Raw genomic sequence first — 19,972 nt, 5'->3', positions numbered from 1 at the left:
AATGTTTCGCATGGTGTTGGATGCGTCTTTGAGCCACGCACCTTCTTGTAGAACATCACAATCCGATCCCTCCACCTCTTCACCCAGTTATTGCGTAAAAACCAAAACATTCCCGTGGAAAATCGGCGATAACTCGGTCATTCCTGGTCCGACCTTGGCGTCCAGTATACCGTTGGATGCGTCTTAGAGCCGCGCCATTTTTTGTGGAACATCAAAACCCGAACCCTCCACCCGTTGCCCAGTTATTGCGAAAAAACCAAAACATTCCCGTGGAAAATCGACGATAACTCGGCCATTCTTGGTCCGATCCTGGCGTCCGGTATACCGTTGGATGGGTCTTTGAGTCGCTCACCTTTTCGTGGAATACCTCAACCCAATCCCTCCACGCCTTCACCAAGTTATTGCGGAAAAACCAAAACATTCCCGTGGATAAATCGGCCATTGTTGGTCAGATCCTGGCGTCTGGTATACCGTTAGATGCGTCTTTGAGCCGCACACCTTTTTGTGCAACATCACAATCCGAACCGTCCACCCCCTCACCCAGTTATTGAGGAAAAACTAAAACATTCCCGTGGAAAATCGGCTATAACTCGGTCATTCCTGGTCCGACCTTGGCGTCCGGTATACTGTTGGATGCGTCTTTGAGCCGCGCCATTTTTTGTGGAACACCACTACCCGATCCCTGCACCCCCTCACCCAGTTATTGAGGAAAAACCAAAACATTCCCGTGGAAAATTGGCGATAACTCGGTCATTCCTGGTCTAACCCTGGCGTCCGGTATACCGTTGGATGCGTCTTTGAGCCGCGCACGTGATGCAGAACATCCTAAACCTATCACTTTCAGGGCAGAAAATCTTTTGACACCCCAATTCCCCTATAGCAGCTGCTATCAAGCCTGGTTCCCTTGCTACACATAGGGCCGTTGTCTCATAGCTTGGTTTCCTGTACAAGAGCGGTATGGCCATTTTCGATCAGTTCGGCTACCATTCCGTCAGTATCTTCTACCTAATTCATCTTGCATCTACGAATAACCTTTCGTAGCTCATAACTCATTCTGGGATGACAATAGCATAATATCATCTGCCAGTGGAGTCGATAGCTGTCAGTCGTTGAACTGAAAACTTAACCATTGATCGACCATATTGCTTAAGTAAATCGGAGCAATGCCTACGCTCAAAAACTAATAACAGAAAACTGTTATAAAGACGCTCCAATCCAACTTAATTCACCAACAAATTTTATCAAAATGTTTATCTTTAGTCCCATTCGTTCGTTGAAAGTTTGACATAAAAACAAATCTGTAGGATGGTTCCCCCACCTTTTAGCATGGTTTCTTGAGTATTATCACTGATTAAAGATACTAAATAATGTTCATATCGTTCTCTATCGTTTGCACTATACCGAGTTGTCATTTGGATGTAATTTTAAAACCATTTGCATCATCTTTAATAAAAGTACATTTAAGTACAACATTTTTTAAAACCATCCCCACACCCTGAACTCCGAAAAGTGCGCTTGTTCAATCTAAATCAAATTAAGCAACACATGATTACGGTTCGAAGTCACGAACACTGCAGGACGATGCGGACGGTGCGCCGAAGGCCACCAGAAAACTGGCCATTTTTCGCTCGTTAGCAGTACTACATTTCACTGTTTACTGTCACACATCATTACATTGGGCAATTGCATTATGTGCGCTCCATCAGGCATCGGTATCTGGTGCGCTCGGTTGGCGTACACGCGTGGCACGCGGGTCGGGTAAGAAAATTTGCCAAGGATTATTGTGCTTTATTTACTTCTGTGTGCATTGTTTGTGTTGTTCGTTACCGGCTCGGCGGTATAGTGAAGTGGCAAACTATAGCTGAAAGCAACAACAGCTCCAAAGCACGCTGATGACGTGGGCGGAGCAGGACAGGTGGTGGGGGGGGGGGAGATAGAGCAAGGCGCATTGCAGGTTGAGGTTGGCCACTTGAGCGAAAACAAGTGTTTTCTTTTCGCACCATGGCGGTGGAAAATCTTTCAGAAATAATCGTTTGCCTGATTGCTTTCAATAAAAATCATCATAGACCATGGCTGGCGCACTGAGCCGAACAACCGAACGAAACTTCGCTCAGCTGTACGAATGTTTCCTATCAAAGCATTAAACAACAACAGCAAGGACGATAGAAGCAATTGCTTCGCAGTGAAATTTCGTACCCATCGCTTTTCATTTTGTTCGGGCCATGGACGATAAGGCTACATCATAATTCAACGGTACAATGAATAATTATGACATCATTTTAATATCGCAAGCCTGCGAGGAATCAGCAGACTCGTTCGGCAAGAAGCAGCAAACCAGTGCAACATAATCGGATACCGTTTTTCCATAGGCGGCAAGAAGGAATAGGTAAACGATAGAATAAAAAAAAAAACGCATGATATTTGATCCATTTTTAAAAGTAAAAATAAAAATAAAATCAGAGCGGATTAGATGCTTTGGCATTTTTGTCCCCCCTCTCGCTCAAGGACACGAATGTGCCGGTAAAAGTATCGAATGAAATCGATTTTAGCACGAAAATCAATATCCGTTTCGGTAGACGATTACTGATAATTGTTATTGCTGCCTAATACTATGCAAAATATGATTATTTGGTAAGTAACAATATTGATTGCTTTTTCACCTGCTTCGCATGCCGGGACTGTCCGGCTGGACCGAGTTGGCAAGTCAAGCAAGAAATTGAAATTGCTTCGCACTATAAATGTGTACTGTAAATTTTCGACTGGTGGTAGTGATTTCGCCCTAGCGTGGCATAGAATGTCGAATGTAGAGTCCTAGGTTCACAAGGTATTCTATGAATTCGGTTAGCAAGCTTGCATATTGGTTGTTTTGGAAAATCTACTTATCTACAGAATGGTTTGATGAAGTCCACCGAGAGGGAATAGGTTTTAAAAATACTCTTTAAGGATATTTTCATTATTCAGAGCATTGTTGTTTCTAACAATGTGGATGATATAGTTAGCAAACAAACGTAGGTTGAGAATCCTCTTACTTATGCTAATGTGACTTACAATAGGTAAGAAGAGAGATGGGAAGTTAAGGGCAAAAACTTGTCCTCAAGAGTATCTATCTGCAGCAGGTTGACGGAGCCCGAATCATCCTTACGAGCAGAACCGTAAAAGGAAGAGAGATCAAGGGGAGTTAAGGCAACTTAACGAGGGGGAGAGTAGACGAGCATGAAAAGCGGCTGGGAAGAGTGAAAAATCAAATAGGTTTGTGGAAGAATTAAAGGCACGAAAAGCGCGCGCGTGCAAAGATTCATATGCATCTTTTGATCGAGGATTGAGAATTGATGCAGGATAACGACTTCGCTTCTCCTCGACGGAGTGGAGGAGAAGCGAGGCTATGAAGCCAGACTGTAAAGGAGTGCGGCGGGCCTCTAAAGGTAAAAGATCCAGCAGCCGACAACGTGACGGATATGGGGGCATAGCCGAGCCTGTACCTCCAAACACTTTGCGCATAGCAAACCGCTTGATGGTCCTCTGTACCCGGTCAAGTCGAGCCGCAGCTGTGATGGTAGTAGGCGACCAGATTACCGAGGCGCAGGCCTCAAAGATCACGGAAATCCGAAAGAGACAACTTTCTCTATGTGATTAGCAAACGTTAGCCTAGAGTATATGAAAACGTTCAGACCTTTCACACAGCCAGAATGGAGAGCTACAGAAAGTTTATTTGAACAGAAAAGGATTTCAAGCACTAGAAAAGGATATAACTTAACATTAATTTGGACATAGAAGAGAGTTGAACGAGCACCAAGAAGAGAAGGCGTCGAGATAGTTTTGGAAGGAAGCACAATCATAAGAAGTGTTGATAGGAAGGAAAATGTTGATGTCATCAGTGTAACAGAGCATAGTATTAAGTTCTTTGATTAAAAGGTAAAATACAATAACGGATCACTAAAGCCCGGAGAGAGAGGGATCGGAGTAAGAGTAAGTCTCAACCTTACGCGGAAAACTCTTTCTGTGCTGATAGTCGTTGACTGGTGACATTTTTTCCAGAATCAGTGGTAAATGAATCCACAGCAACTTTGGTGTCCGGAAGTTTGTCGATCATCATTTGCCGTAAACTTTTGATGGTGGTGGTAGATGCCGGATGACATGCGAGTTGCTGGATTACCGTTCGAAGGTTGCAAAGGAGCCTATATTTGGGGGATTCCCAGCTCAAGCAATGTGCTGAACCTTGACTTTTATGCATCCCTGCTCAGCAGCTTACCGATTAACCAGCAAAGCTGTTGTGGTTATGGCGGGAATGTGGTGATTGAGTTCACCTCGTCTGAGTGGATGGGCTGATTAGGTCAATGGGATTCGAAAGTACCCAGATAAAAAAGCATCACCTTTTATCGCCAATTTGTTAGGTCTCTAACATGGTGCAACCTATCCAAATGACGAAACTGTTGGATAGTGTTACCCCTATTATGCCCCATAACCTCTCGTATATTGTTGGTGACCATTATGCTAAGCTTCCCGCAGACACAGAACGTGCATTGGGGTGCTTGTTGGTGTGAGATGTCCTATGTTCAGTGCCGTGATTTTTTGTCCACGTTCAGCTTCGCCCCAGCTGATCTGTTTAACGCTTCTATGGATGCTTTCTCCTCCTCGAGTTTGCGAAGGGAGGTTGTCACCATCGAGATGTCATTAGCATATGCGTTGATCAGGTCATCCTGATCGCATCAAATACTCTCTTTTCGGGTGATGAGCGGATTAAGGTAGAGGGCAATCAGGTGCATGGTTAAAAGATCGCCCTATCTGAGAGAACTCGTCGGACCATTCCTTTCTCTGTCAGCGTGGTAATTGGCCAATTTTCAGTTCGGCTGCGGTGCTGATGTCTCGTTCCACCATACGCCAGTGGTCTCCGAGGGGCATTGCGAGATTGTCGTCCGAGAGCGCTTCCCCGTGCGATGCCGCACACCCCTCCGCCCCATCAACAACGCAACTTCTGTACGTTTTCACGTCGATAATATCCGAGAAGTGCCTTCCGTCTATTAGAACGTGATCGATTTGGGAGTAGGTTTGTGGTGGTGATCTCCAGGTGTAGCTGAACCGAGGTGCATGTTGGAAAAAAGTGCTGTGAATGCTCATGTGCTTGGAGGAGGCGAAATTGATGAGCCTGAAGCCTTTGTCGGTTGTCAGCTGGTGGGCGCTGAAGCTACCAATTGTTGGTTTATATGCCTCCTCCCGTCCGACCTGAGCATTAAGGTCTCCGATGACGATCTTCACATCATGTTGTGGGCAGCGGTCACACTCCATCTCCAGCTGCGTAAAGAAGTGTTCCTTCTCGTCATCGGTGCTCCCACATTCGTTCGTTGAATGGCCACCATCTAATCACCCGTTGTTGCATCGCACCTAGCACCATGAACGCCGTACGGAGCTCACGCGTTTTTCCACCACTTTGGTAGATTGTGCAGTTGCTACGGTACTGGCGCACCATTGTACCCTTCCAGCGCACTGCGCCGCGGGCCTGGACTTCATCTTACAGGATTCGGGTGCATCCATCAAATGTAAGCGATCTACAATTCCAGGTTTCGAGCCTCCAATCGTAAGTCCTTTTTCCATGCGGGGGTCTGCTGTAAATTATGTTGTTGCCCTTTCGTTGCGGTAGTTGTTTTCTAGGGATGGCTTGCAAGGCTTCTCCCCCAACCCCCTGTCTCGTCGGAGGGCTTACGCATCCTTGCTTAGTGTCCCTTCGCATGCTAGGACAGAAGGGACAAGGAACATGGAGAACAGACGCTGGCCATCCCCACCCCCGCTCAATTTAGCCATATAACCCATCTTCCCAAGGAGTTGGGTTTCTCCGTGTACCCAAGCTGAGATATTTGGAGAGATATGTTACCGTTCTGTACGTCGTGGACGTATTGAGTCGGATTAGGGTATGGAGATCCTATATTAACCTTCCGGAGATCCTATACTAAACCTTCCGGAGGTGTCGGACCATACACGTATCAGTGCGGTATTGCTACAAACACTGACAACAGAACATGTTCAGTCCTATGTACAGTTCAGTGATTCTTTATCCACGTTCAGCCCCGCTCCAGCTGTTCTGTAAGAAGCTTCTGTTTCTTGTTTGCGAAGGGAGGTTGTCACCATCGAGATGTCGTCAGCATATGCGTTGATCAGGTCATCCTGATCGCAACAAATACTTTCTAATACAGAAAAATTTATGGTTTTTGCAAGCTTTTACAATAATTGAATCGCATCAGCAATAGTCATAGTTTGACTTCATAGCTCATAGCTTGAATTATTAGAGACAAATAAAACACGCAAAGCCTCTTTATCCTGTCTTTATCCTATAGGACAACACTGTACTGTTTTGTGCCAAATTAAAATAATAACAAGGCTTATCGTGGCATAGGGCCGTAGCAAGAATCATCTTCAAATTCGCACATTCATTACTAATTTAAACTCTATTTTACCCGCTAAAAAATGTGTTACAAACAAAACTAATTGTAACGCAGCTCATCAGCAGCCATTTTTAAAGCTTAACCGGTTTTCATTTTTCACCACCAATGGTAGGAAAAGCGCATTTATCTTCACTGCCTTCAGTTAGCGGTACGGGAGAGAGTTGCTTATCCAGCTGCTTGCTACATTAAATATGAACTATGGCCTGCGAACGTGCACCATGATGTTGCTAGAACTAATAATGTCGGATTGAAGACATCCATCCCAGGTGATAGCAGCAGGATGGCAGCAGCAGGAATTTTTGCCCCATCCTTGCCGGACATTTTATGAGCCACATAAACCGGAATAATGAGTTCTAACGAAACGCTAACGAAAAAAAAAAACACACACACACACACACACACACAAAACGGTGGCCAAACCAAAGGCGCTGAACCAGTGCTACACACACACACACATAAAACGTGTACATACATGGCACAAACAACTGACTGGCTGTAACCCTTACAGCACTGCTGAACTGTAGCTGGTTAGTAAGTAGAAAGGGAAAAAGTTGTGACACAATATTTTACGTCAAGGTGGAACCAAATTAACTTCCGGCGCTTGAAGTAGATTTTATTATACGATTTGGATGCAGTTTTCCGGCTTATGAAACAAAATCATTCTTCTCCCCTTTTCTCTTTGTGTTTCTTTCCCTTTCCTTCTCCAGTTGACGTTGGTAAAAAGTTTCTTCTTGATGATGAATGCATCGATTGCAGGCCCCTAAAGGAAACTCGCTCCACGAGAAATAAGTGCGAGAAAGCTTGGTGCTGCAAAAAAAGACGGAACGATGATGATACTTTTATTGCTGCTGCTTCGGTGACTCTCGATCTATGCTCGTTTATATTCCACACGGCAACCGACGGTGGACGGTAAGGGCGTAAAACAAAAGGTCAAACGGGCTATGTACGACCCCGGACGCCCCGGGCTTTGGTAGAAACATTGAATGATCCATGCATGGAGTTTCCTGTCGTAAAGTAGTAAACATGTGAACTTAGCATTTTTTTTAACTTTTCAAGCGTTAGAGTGAGAGTTATCTATTGTTTTTTTTTTAATTCATCTGTAATAGTCAAAATAAAATTAATGCAAAAACTAGAACACAATTTATTCCATTTACAACAATCATTGAGCAAGATTAAATTGAGATAAACCATAAATTAAGATCAAACATCAAAGGCGAGCTGCTCCAGTTGATCCAGTGTGCGCGAATAGTTAAAGCTATTGTGTAGGCGTCCTGTTTGCTTCTGCTGACGATAATGGTTGATGCAGAACGCTGTTTATTGCAGCTAATTGGCACGACAACGATCGATCGAACTAAACGCTCCACGAAGCTGTCATGCACGTGGGAAAAAAGGGAGTGTAAAATTAACGCTCGCTTTCTTCTGTTCCTATTGTCTTCCGCCCGGCCCGGTTGGCGCAGGTGAGCAAACACTACACCACGGACCCTTTAGTGAACATCCTTTGTGTGTGTGTTCGCCGAGTTTTGTCGTTTAGACACAACGACCAGGCTGCCCAGGGCCGTGTAATCGAGTGTAATAATAATACTTGATTGATGGGCATAACGTGCCGATCTTCTTGCCGTGTACGTTCGATGCAGTTCTTTCGGTGCAGTTCAGCGTTGCTAATCTTTCGAGCGCATGGGTGAGTAGTATTAATGAATAATTGTATTTGTTTATTTGATCGTGCAAATTAATGTGGTCTTGTGTTGCAACGTTGTGTTGTGGTTTGTCAACAGCTCAAAGAGCGTAGGAAAAAAAAACTGGGACCGATGTGTACGCTTCAGCTAAATCATTACAATCAACCATTTGTGTGTAAATAAAACGCTGAAACACGTTTGATTGAGTAAATTATGTAAATGTATTGGCAGCATAAATGACGGCCCGATTTTCTCCAAAAATGCTGCACAACTTTAAAATATGTCTTAGAGCGAGAACGATGGGAGAATAAAGATTGCACTGCTATCAAGAATTCGAATAAGAAACTTTTTTTTATTTTCTTTTCTTTTTACCTCGTACCTCGGCCGATCGGTTGAAATGTCCATGTTGATTGTGCGTGTCAGTGTTCAAATTCATTAATTTATTTTAAAAATTTACCATAAAGATTCCGGTTTTTAATGAGAACTCGGAAATATCTTGTTTGGTTTGGTATTAGTTGTCTTTTTCATCAATTTTTTTTTGAAGAAGAGTGGTTTTTGTTTTATGTTGAGAAGGAAGGCCATACGCTGCTGCTTTTTTTTTATAAAACATTGTTTATTTAAAACAACTTAAAAACTAGCTAACAAAAGAAAAGTGGGGTACATGTAGGGACGACGTATAGGTTTTACAAAGAACACTTAAGCATATTTTCATAAATCACAGCATTGTTGTTTCCAACATGATGCAGTTTGCAAACAAGCGTAGGACAGGAATCCTCTTACTTATGCTAATGTGACTTAAAATATGTAAGAAGAGGCTTCCCTGTTGGAAGTTGAGGTTGTGGTTTGGAACACTAGACACCCTAGAGCACAGGACAAACTTGTGCTCCAGAGTCTCTGGCTGGGAGCAGAATGAACAGGCTGAAGGAGACCGATTCATCCTGTCAATCAGCAGTCCGTGTGGCACCTTGTTGTGCACCAGCAGACACAGTATCGGGTGTTGGTCGCATGAAAGTCTGTAGCTGGTGACGTTTTTCCAAATCCATCGCCAATCCGTGGAAGGTGGCGGCTTTGGAGCCACTTTGGAGTCTGGAAGTCTGTCGACCATCATTTGCCGCAAACTTTTGGTTGAGACTGTAGTTACCGGATGGTATGCGAGCTGCTGGATTACCATCCGAAGGCACGGATAAGTTGTGGCAATGGAGCTTATATTCGGGGGATTCCCAGCACAATCTATGTGCTGAGCCCCGAATTTCAGGCAACCCAGCTCTGCAACGTACCGATTCACCAGCAACGCTGTTGTGGTAATGGCGGGAATGTGAAGATTGATTCCACCTCGGTTGCGTGGAAGGGCGAAATGGGTTAATGGGATTCGGAAACCTCCAGATCCGTCCCACAGGTAAGGTCCCCGCACCATCTTGGAGGCCAAATCGATGTCCATCGATCGTGCGCCACACACCGATGAAACAAACTGCTTAAAACTAAAATTCCTTCTCCAAACCGTCAAACGGCACCTTATCCCGGGTTTATTATGTGCCGGGTGACATTTTGCTGATAGTTGTTGTGTTATCCAAGTATGAGGTCCAGTTTTTAGCGAGGCACAGTATCATTCCACGAGAAGACATCCCATCCCGGGGCTGCTTGAGAGTGTGGACTGTGGTTTTAAAGGGCCGTGGTTCCTCCGTCAATCTGCCTGGTCTGCCGTTGTTGTTCGTTGTAGACCTTACAGTGTTTCTCTGGTCACAGAACAAGGACGAGTGGTTTTTTTTTCGCCGAAGAAGTTTACAATCGTTAAACGTTTAAAGTTACGTTAAACATAAAACTTTAAGCGTACATTGACTCGTGACTCGTTGTTACACTCATAACGTACTACTGATCAACATTTTATTAAGGTTTGTTTTTACAATTTATCAATTTAGATGAATATAAATCACTTGCCAGAGCTTATCCCGCTGATGTCAGGCTACATCGGTGACGGTCTACCATTACCCCGTATCAAGGACTGACTATCCAACTACGTTATATCGAATTCAAGCCAATCGAAGGCCGGCGTGACTTAGAAGGCCGTTAAGTGAAGGAGAAGAAATCGTTTGAGCAATACCAAAACCTGTACCATGTTTCAATGTGTTTCCTATGCTGCTTATCAGTACAACTTTTCTTAAGTGGATACTCTCTTTTCTGTCCGGTGGAAATGGTATTTTATACCGGTCTTGATATGTCAGACTGTGGCGATTCTACCATTAAGGGCTGTCATAAATCAGAGCACAAAGCTAAGCTAATTGTTTTATTGTGGTTGAACCAATAGTCTATACGAGGCTGATGATACGAGGCTGGGTACATCAACAGCGTTCGACATAAGGGAAGCAACAAACATGATTTGAGATACTCTGCGTCTTTTTGCTAAAGGTATCAAGTCCTAAGAGCTGGCATCTTTGCTCATATTCCGGCAGAGGCTCAGAAGTGTTACCCGTCATGATACTTACAGTATATCGCGTAAATGATAGCTGTATTCTTTCAATGCGGTCGATCGATGAGTTGGAAACCGGACACCATACAACAAGACAATATTCGAGTGTAGATCTGACCAGTGAACAATAACAGGACTTTTAGGAACACTGAATCGATTGTACAAGGTTTCATTCGTTTTATTAGATTTGCCGATAGATTTGCGAGCTTTTTTCACGATCGTTTCGAATGCTATCGAATGTTACACCTAGATCTCTGACCGACTGTACTCGATTTATTACTATTCCATCGAAAGAATAAACATTTCTAACTGGAGTATGAGAGCGACTAAACGACATGACGTTACACTTTTCGGGACGTAACACTAGTTGGTTAGATGAGCACCAAGCATTGAAGAGGTTTAGAATGTTTTGAAGAGACATACAGTCAGCAGTAGACGCTATAGGTTTAAAGATATTTAAGTCATCAGCGTTACAAAGAAAACAATCATGTGGAAGGACAGATAACCAGAGGACAGGAGGACGGATAACCGATGACGGATATAACCGAGTATGCCCGGGATAAGGCAAAGAATAAGGAGGAAATGCCTTATAAATCTGTAAAAATCTAATCAGCACAAGCGGTGTTGACAATACGGCACTGGACCGTAATAATCAATTATAAATAAATAAAATAAATAAATAACTCTGACGGATAACAATTGCAGCAAGCGCGTCCATCCACCTAGGCGGTCCAGTCCCGAATTACCGTCTCTTAAACATCCTAAGTAGAGAGAGAGAGAGAGCTGATCGGGAGCCGAAGCCAACGCGATCACGCAGGTTCATTTGGACATAGAATCGGGTGCGTAAATTTGGCTGCGTCCGGCTCCAACAGATAGCTTTGTCAGGAGAATGGGATGTGAAATGCGATCAAAGCTAGCTTTGAGTTCTGTATACATGACATCAACCGGAACACCTCGATCTAAACTAGAGACGATAGAGGAAGTTAAGGAAATTAGGTTTGTCATGTTATGTTGTTGGGGTATGATGCAGTTACGAGCGCTAAAGAGGATGTGGGAATGAACAATGGACTCGAATATTTTAGAACATGTGTAGCATATCTGCTAAACATCTCACTAGAGTATACATTATTTCGCATACAACAAGCGTTACGTAGCATTTACGGTGAGCAGAAATTCATCAATTTAACAAATAACCTCATTGTAAGAATTGGGTATAAATAAAGCGATCTAGGAAGCCTTCCCTTAGACAGAGAGATGGAGAGAGAAGGTACAACAAGCTAAACCTTGCGTTCAATTCTTTCTAGAGGTTTGAGTGTCCCCCTACCCAAGGTAAGGCCACAAACCTCCAACATGCCTGTAAGGGATATTCCTTCTGAACATACAAAGTCGCCTGGCCGACTTGCTTCGCCGATGAGCATCGAGAGTCCCCCTACCAAAGGTAAGGCCTCGATGTCTCCAACTTTCCAGTAAGGAAGATTCTCATCTAGAATCTTCAAACTGCCTGGATAGTCCAAGAAAAGAAAGATATTGGTCCGCACAGCTTGCAATCACGTTGTTCCGTTCTCGTCGCGATTATAAGTCCGAGATTCTTCTTCTCCACCACATGACGACCGTCCGAGTCATTTCTTCTTCCCACCACACATGCACAGAGGATACAAATACCACGATAATTAACGACATTAGCAAGGTTACCCTTCTCTGGAGTAGAAATAATAAATGCATGTTTCCATACATCAGGAAATATGCCCGAGCTTACAGACAAACGGAATAACATTGACAGAATAGGACCTAGGACCTGACTGAATTTTTTGAACACTACTCCTGGAACCCCGGCGGGGCCAGGGTTATACGATGATTTGAGATTTTTGATAGCTCGTAAAACTGTGTTGAGGTCTATGTTTATGTTACAATCATTAATAACATTGGAAGGTGTATGAACGATTCCGGCAGCAATCGACGCTTGAGCAATCGAACTGTCGAACGCTCAGCAATCGAACCGTCAGGACTCGATGCTGAGCGTTCACCAACAATGGGACTTTCGAAGTGTTTTTTAACAAATTCCCAAAATGATTTGTAATTACATTTAAATTGAGCAATTTAAATTGAGCCGGCCAGTAAATGACACGGCTTTTTCAGCTTTAAATGCAGAGTTTATTCTTGATACTTAGCTCGCTTCGTCGCTAAAAATTTGTCCGCTTGCTACGGTCAGCGCAACTACCACCACGCCAGCGTTCGCGTCCTGGCCGACGGGATCCGAACGAGCGCCCTCTCCCGGTTGCTAGCGTGACTACCGCTGAATAATCGACCGTCCCTCCAACAATCGCGCCGTTACAAAGTAACAACAAGCCTTATTATAATGTGATCACACCATAAGTTGTGGTAAGGAGTATCTTAAGAACTAGTCTATAACTTATTAACAGTAATAAATACTTACTCAACAGGCGCTTCGCAGGCTTGGCACGTTGCTGAAATCCTCTAAATCATCGCCGTCGTTTATGCATTAAATCCATCAATCCATCTCAAAGACTTTACGTGCTGGGACGTCTGGTGCCATTCTCATGACATTTCGAATTCGCTGCAAAATATTAAGGTTATCGTACAGCCGTCCACATCATATACAGGGCCAGTATAGACCGACCGATTTCGCTCATAAATAATGCTGAAAACTAATGTCACTAACCAAACTAACCAATCGTAGAAATTTAAAAACTTAGCAGTGTAAGACATTGCAAGACAGTACTTGTTTCGTCCTTGAGGTCCGCTTTAGGAAGGCTTGCCCCCAGCATGCATTTAATTTTCAGCTTAGTGTGCCAAACAATAGGCAGAAACCAGTATAAGTTCTTTGTGATTGCAATTCTTACTCTTGAAATTGTCCTATACTGTCTGTTGTTAGTTTTATTCAAACAATCTAGATGATAAATTTTATATTTTTACTGCTTTTAACATTCTAAACAAAGGTTTGGCCCTTGCCATGTTGTCTAAGTGGTTAAATTTTATTTTTTGAGTCTCAAATATCAAGTCCCCAAAACGTCAAGACAGCAATATTGCTTGCAACAAACGTTATTTATTCAACATGTTGCCATTTACCATATGTCCACCATCAACTTGCTACGTCAGTTAAAACGCTTCCCTCGCACGCCGGTAATTTGTTGCTCGTTTAGTTCCATAAAAAGCAGTTCAGTTGTGTTAATATTGAAGCACTCTGCATTCAATTCATCTTCAAAATCAATGCTTACCCAACCGGCTGCCGTAAACCATTACACCAAGCATACTTACCACACAAGGAAAGTGGGCCGTGCGAGGTTAGTCCGGAGCTAAAGTCAGTCCTAAGAAAACGAGCATTCTCCACAGCTTCACAAGATTTAAGTAAACGTCGGCCCGTCAGCACTTAAGCCGAAGCGGGCATCGAACCGGGTGACAGTAACCGGAAAACCCTCAGCACCGAAACCGAAACAACGGGGCAAGGGTAAACATTTCGTACCCTTTTCAAACGGGTGGCGAGACCTCGAACCCAAACTCGGGCTTTCCATCGGCGTCCCGGGCACAAAAACCCCGGACGGATGGTACGGAAAGCCGAACTCGAAACCTCCCGAAAGCGTCTATTTTTCTTACGGTGGTTTCCAAATGCTGCGGTTTGGCAAGCAATGTTTGATGTATGGCCGCCGCCTGCCAGGGCACAAAGGGGCTCAAGAAGTTAGTCAACAGTGTGCCGTCCTGGTCGCGAAAGTGGTGCGGTGACGCTCATTTTCACGCTCGTTCGCCCGGATTCGGGCGATACGATACGTCCCCATGGAAATGAGCCGCGCCACGGTGTCGAATGGTGGTGCGATACGGGTTGACAGCGTGGAAATTATGCGTGAATGGGAAAGAAAATAGGAGCAGATAAAGTGATGGAACCGTCGGACGCGTGACGGTACAATGCAAGATACAACACAACCCACAAAAAAAAGGGGGGAAAACTAAGAATCGATATGAGCTATGCTGGTTTAACGATATGCTTACTGCTTCAACCACACTGCTTCGGGTCTAACCATCCCAAGGGATTCGTTTTGTATGTGTGTGTGTACGTAGCGTATTGCTCCTGTTTACTTTTCGACCGGCTTTTTTACGTGTCCTCGTTGGCACTTCCAACAGTTTATTTAATGGACAGAATGAACGTGGACGCTGATTGACACGATAGCGTCTCCCGCAGAGGACTGCTGCCATTGAAACGAATGTTTAAAGTATGCTAATGTCAACCTAAAGTATCCGCGTGAAGTATTGTGTTGGAAATACAATTTATGGCAGAACTGTATTTAGCTTTGCATTCCCCATCCCGAGCGGGACCTTTTGAACTGTTGTTTAAAACAGCGTTGGGTTGAGATATCGATCAAATGACTCTTTCAAGGATCCCTTACAACAGCCACCCGTGCGTGAAACACCATCGAATTAACAAGCGCCGAATGTGGTGGCAGCGATGGTAACCTACTTGCCGCTTGTGGCGCCTCTGCTAATGGGTAACTTTAATGAGCAATTATTAACAAAATGTCGCTAATTGCTTAGGAAATATGTGCCTTTTAAAATGTTCAACTTTCAACTGTAGTTAATTTGGTATATTTAAAAAAGAACCAAATTAAGGCATTGGTAGGACTAGTCGCTTAAGGAATTAACTTCGTAAATTATGTTAAACAAACAGCAAACTTAACCTTCTTCATTCAATCTCAGCGAGGCCATAGACTTTTATTCCTATTTATCCCAGTACACGGCAAGACCGGAGCATCAAATCCTAGTGAGGATTGACTATCCAACTACGTGACATTAGTAAGTCTAGTATGCCATCAGATGGCCGGCGTTACCTAGAAGGTCGTTAAACCAAGATAAAGATTTATTTATTTACTTATTTATTTTATCAATTTATTTGTATCACTTACTTAAGAAGGATAATTGATATGAGAGAAGGAATCAAGTCCATTTAACAGGAGACCTGCAATGAAGCTCACTTGTAATTTGGAAATGTCTTTTTCCAACAGACGTAATCCCAAGAAGGCGACAGTAAACAAGGATAGGAAGGGAAAGCCAGATAAAGCTAGCCAGATAGAGCCAAACAATCAGACCCTATGATTTGTTAGCTGTACTAAAAACATAGGCGGCCCGGTGGAGTATACGATAGCGGCGCCGGTCTTCAAACGGCAGTACCGGGGTTCAAATCCCGTCCGGACCGTCCCCCGTAGTAAGGTCTGACTAACCAAGTACGTGGTATCGGCAGTCTAGAACGCCATTTCGATGGCCGGTATGACCTTAGAGGTCGTTACGCCAAGAAGATCAAGAAGAAGAAGACTAATAACATAAAGGCCGGGCTACATTGATCGTACTCGCAAGCGTAATTTTTATATTCACTAGCGCATCTGGCGGCGACCAGCGCAAGCTAGATGTGGGTATAATTTAAGTGCCAAAATTATTCATGCTTGGTGTCTCATCAATTTTCGACCAGGCTGTCTGTATGCCGTAACACGTGCTATTTTTATATTAAATGTATACAAATAGGCCGGTAAATTTTGCTTACAATTTTATAAAAAAAAAAGTTCTACCAAGCAATATGACAAAGCCGTTCCTCATGAATAAAAAAACTCGCTCTATACTAAAAACCGCTACAATACCAAAACGAACAACCAGTTTCACACACTCTGCAATGTAGTTTAAATGATGAAATAGATGGACAAACCCTACAACAAATTATTTAAGCACTTGTGAAACCTACAAACACTACATTTTTCAATAAAATGTTCAGCTCAATTGCGGCCCCGAGCCGAGCCGGCGATTCACAGACAACAGTTCACACACACACACACACAATTTTCGTTAAAAACAGTTGTACTTACTATTTTTTCATTGCGTCCACTGCTTCCTGCTTGTTCCATGGCTAGAAATACAATATGTATGTTAAATTACCACATATTTTCAAAAAAACATACACGACAAAATATCGAACATACTCACCGAGCTGTTTGTTTACTGGTTTGTGATCAAAATTATAGGCTCCTCGACCCAAAACGCTTTTTGACAGATAAATTATACCAGCCTCTAGCTTCGACCCGCCGCCGCTAGATGGCGTATGCGTTCACAAAAATTACACTCAGGAGTACGATCAATGTAGCCCGGCCTTAACGTGGGAGTTGAAGGAGAGTGTCTCGTCAAGCCTCACACATAGATCCGTTACAGAAGATACACATGTACCCCGGGGAACATAAGAGAAAGGAATCACGTGGGATCTAGTGAACAATATCAATCAACACTTATCAGGACTCAGCAACAGACCATTCTTGCTACAACAGAAAGAAAAGGAATTAAAGAGGGTTTGGAGAATACTGCAGACCAACTAACAGTGTTACAAAGTAACGGTGTCGACCGGACAACACAGAAGTAAACAAAAACAAACGATCAGCTGTTAGCTGAACAATACACTGAAACGTAACGCCAATACGTTACAGGGTAAGCACGTTACAGGAGAATCCCATTTGTTTTTGTTACATTATTGTGTATCCCATAAGGTACTTTTAAAAAATCATTTCCAACCTAGAACCGCCATATGGGACATTTTTGTCCCATAGGCAAAATACGTTGAGATGGCTGGTATCCCTCATGTCAACGAGTGACGGCTTTTACTGTGCTTTTACTTTTGCTTGCTACATAATTATGTTTTCGCTATCATCAATCGGCTAGTCGATATTAGCATCATTTTCGTACACTATACCACAATTTTAGTTGTAGCACTGGTGCGTCTGATTGCCCCTATCGCCCGCTCTCCGCCTACCTCCACCTCGTTGTGTATGCTCTCCAAATACCCGCACAATCAGTGTGCCTGGTGCACTTAGGACATAGAAAATCTAAGTGTGTCTTTGTACATCTCGATCAAGTACGCAGTTAATGTAGTTAACCAAATGTGTAGAAAGTACTCCGAGAAAAGTGCTAGTAGAAGGTGACCTGTTTATTCATATTTTAATATTTTAGATTTGGCAGGATTCAATGGTTGGGTCTTGTAAAAAGAACTAACAAAACAAAATATATCTAGACGCGAATTTCTTTTCAAGTTAGGCGAAGAACTTCCCAAAGAGTACGATGAAAATAAAAGCGCCAACGCTAACTTCCCTGTGTCAGGTGCTGGAGGTTCTCGTCGGCGCTGCCAGGTTCAAATGTCTTGCCACGAGGGCAAAAGACCTAACGAATGCTTCAAATGCAATAGACCAGTATGTAAAAAATGTACGTATGCGTTTCATGTGAGCCAGGTTCTGATGCAGGAATGTAATATTTTGAATCCTAAAGATGTGTTATAGACGCTTGAAATAATTAATGTAGGCGTTCCTTTTGCTTTAGAAGCTTTCTCCTCTTCTTTTGGCAATTTAAAGCTGGCAATTTGACATCAAAATTTTGTAATGTTTCTAAAGGGAGTCACAGACGCCCGCATAGAACCTAACAGCTTAGAACAAAAGATTTGTTTTATTATCATAAAATCCCTACTTATCACTTGACTGTTTCAATAATTTATAGCTCTAAGCCTACATTTACCGTCGTTCAACGTTCTATAGTTTTTGTATTAGTGTAAATAAAACTAGCCTTGATACCCTTGGTTGGGCAGTTGATACGATCAAACGATTACCTCAATTCGATTTTTTATTGCTGATTGAGTTGCTAACAAAGTTTTATTATACCAAATTATGATGTTTATGCTTTATTTTACCAAAAGAAACCCTTAGGTAATAATAAACATGTAAAAATATGTTTACATAACGAATGGGATAAAATTGTCCCATATAGCGGTTCTAGTAAGGTTGAGAAGACCGGCGGTTCTAGTGTTAAAACAAATTTGCCATAGAAGTGCTTAGTTGGCGAATTATATTTTGTCTATAGGGTTGAAGAATAATTCGAAACCTTTTCGAAAATTCGAAGCAGGAGTTTTTACGAAGATAGAAGAAAAAGGGCAATGAACGTGAGGAAACGGCCATCGCTCCTCGACGGGAAAGTTATAATAGGAGCTTGAGCTCTTTAAACCAAGGCCAAGAAGGGATACCTCGTTTTTTGAATTTCCCCATCGTATAAAATTTCCACGCAAACGTTAAACGTCCAAATAAATTGTGAAAAATTGTGAAAGAGTTGTGCAAAAATATTGTTCGCTTGCGTATTGGTCGTCATCGCCGAGCCGAGCCGAAGTTGCGGCCGCCACAAACAGGGAGGAATATTTTGATATAATCAAAGGGAAGAAAAAATCGAGGATCGGGGAACAGTCGTTGATAAATAAGACAAATAAAAGAGGACTCTAATTTTAGGAGTTATATTTTTTCGTAATTGATTTAAACAATTTTCAGCCTTGATCTTCAACAGGATTTTGCATTATGTCTCATTGCTCAGAACCATTTTTTGTGGTAGATCATAGGATTACTAAACAGATGCTTGGAACGTGGACCGAGGCGGATCTTCTTATGAGTAGGTGTGTGCTTATTGGAATGGAATGGTATGCCCCTACCCAAAACCCCACTGTATCTTATTGAGGTTGTAGAGTCAAAAAAGAAGCAAATTCAGCAGCAAATTAATCAATGTGCACGAATGGCAATAAATCTATTGTGAAAATTTAAAATTATAAAAAAAGATTCAACCAATAAACCTATGAATACTCCAACGCCATTTGCCATGGTAGTACATCAAACCGATGTTACAAAAGCCAATGAATCCATCCGCCAGACACAATTCCAAACATCGATTGCGTTTATTAAAAGACCCTCGTCAAACACGGCTTACCTTGCTGCAATCAATTACTTTCCGTACAAGGTTCAGCACCGGTATGGAATGTTTGCCGTCCTGCCTAAGTTTGTTTTTTGTTTTTTTGGCATTCGATAAACACCTCTGTTGGAAAGATTTCAGTTTTTGATTGATTGATGCTTTAACGAAAATTTGTTTGCCAATGCTTCTTCGCATGTTTTTGTCACTCTGCTATGGCTCTGAGTGGCATTACATTAGAAGGTGGATTTTTATTGTTTTTCGTGTGCTTTGAAATTTTGTCTGGAAATTTGAAAGTTGTAGATCGAATCTCATGTGAAACAATGTTCGGGCGGAAGAGAAATTTATGATAGTGATCAAAAAAATGTTGCAGATTTTTTTTTGTAGGAATCTTCTACATCACAGGTATAAAAGTTAAACTAGAAACGAATTATTATAATGTCGTAAATCCGTTGAAAAACAATAAAAGAAAACAATCATTAAGCATTTTTCTTTTCTAAATCACAAAGCTGCAGTTATCAACCTTACACATAAACACACTTTTGCTATATTTAAAACCCAATAGCCCTTACAAAGGTGTGGAAAAATCAAATGACTTTACGAAGGAGTTGATGTTTTGCGACAAACGCTTTATTTTGCGCCCGTTCCCATGC

General features: G+C 42.6%; 3 protein-coding genes across 3 annotated transcripts in view; all 3 read right to left on the bottom strand.

Annotated features, from left to right (window-relative positions):
- LOC126556104 (cholinephosphotransferase 1) overlaps positions 1-12,253 on the bottom strand; it is a 257,829-nt gene extending 245,576 nt beyond the window's left edge. Inside the window, exon 1 of the mRNA XM_050211314.1 lies at positions 12,250-12,253. The gene's annotated coding sequence lies outside the window, so the exon portion shown is untranslated. The remainder of the gene's footprint in view (positions 1-12,249) is intronic.
- LOC126567447 (RNA cytidine acetyltransferase) overlaps positions 1-19,972 on the bottom strand; it is a 617,063-nt gene that overhangs the window by 337,488 nt on the left and 259,603 nt on the right. The window lies entirely within an intron of this gene.
- The window catches only part of LOC126568770 (copper-transporting ATPase 1), a 342,507-nt gene that overhangs the window by 313,295 nt on the left and 9,240 nt on the right, over positions 1-19,972 (bottom strand). The gene's annotated exons all lie outside the window — the stretch shown is intronic.

Source organism: Anopheles maculipalpis, chromosome 2RL, assembly GCF_943734695.1.
Source record: "Anopheles maculipalpis chromosome 2RL, idAnoMacuDA_375_x, whole genome shotgun sequence".
Taxonomy (NCBI): domain Eukaryota; kingdom Metazoa; phylum Arthropoda; class Insecta; order Diptera; family Culicidae; genus Anopheles; species Anopheles maculipalpis.
This window is presented reverse-complemented; position numbering and strand designations above follow the sequence as displayed.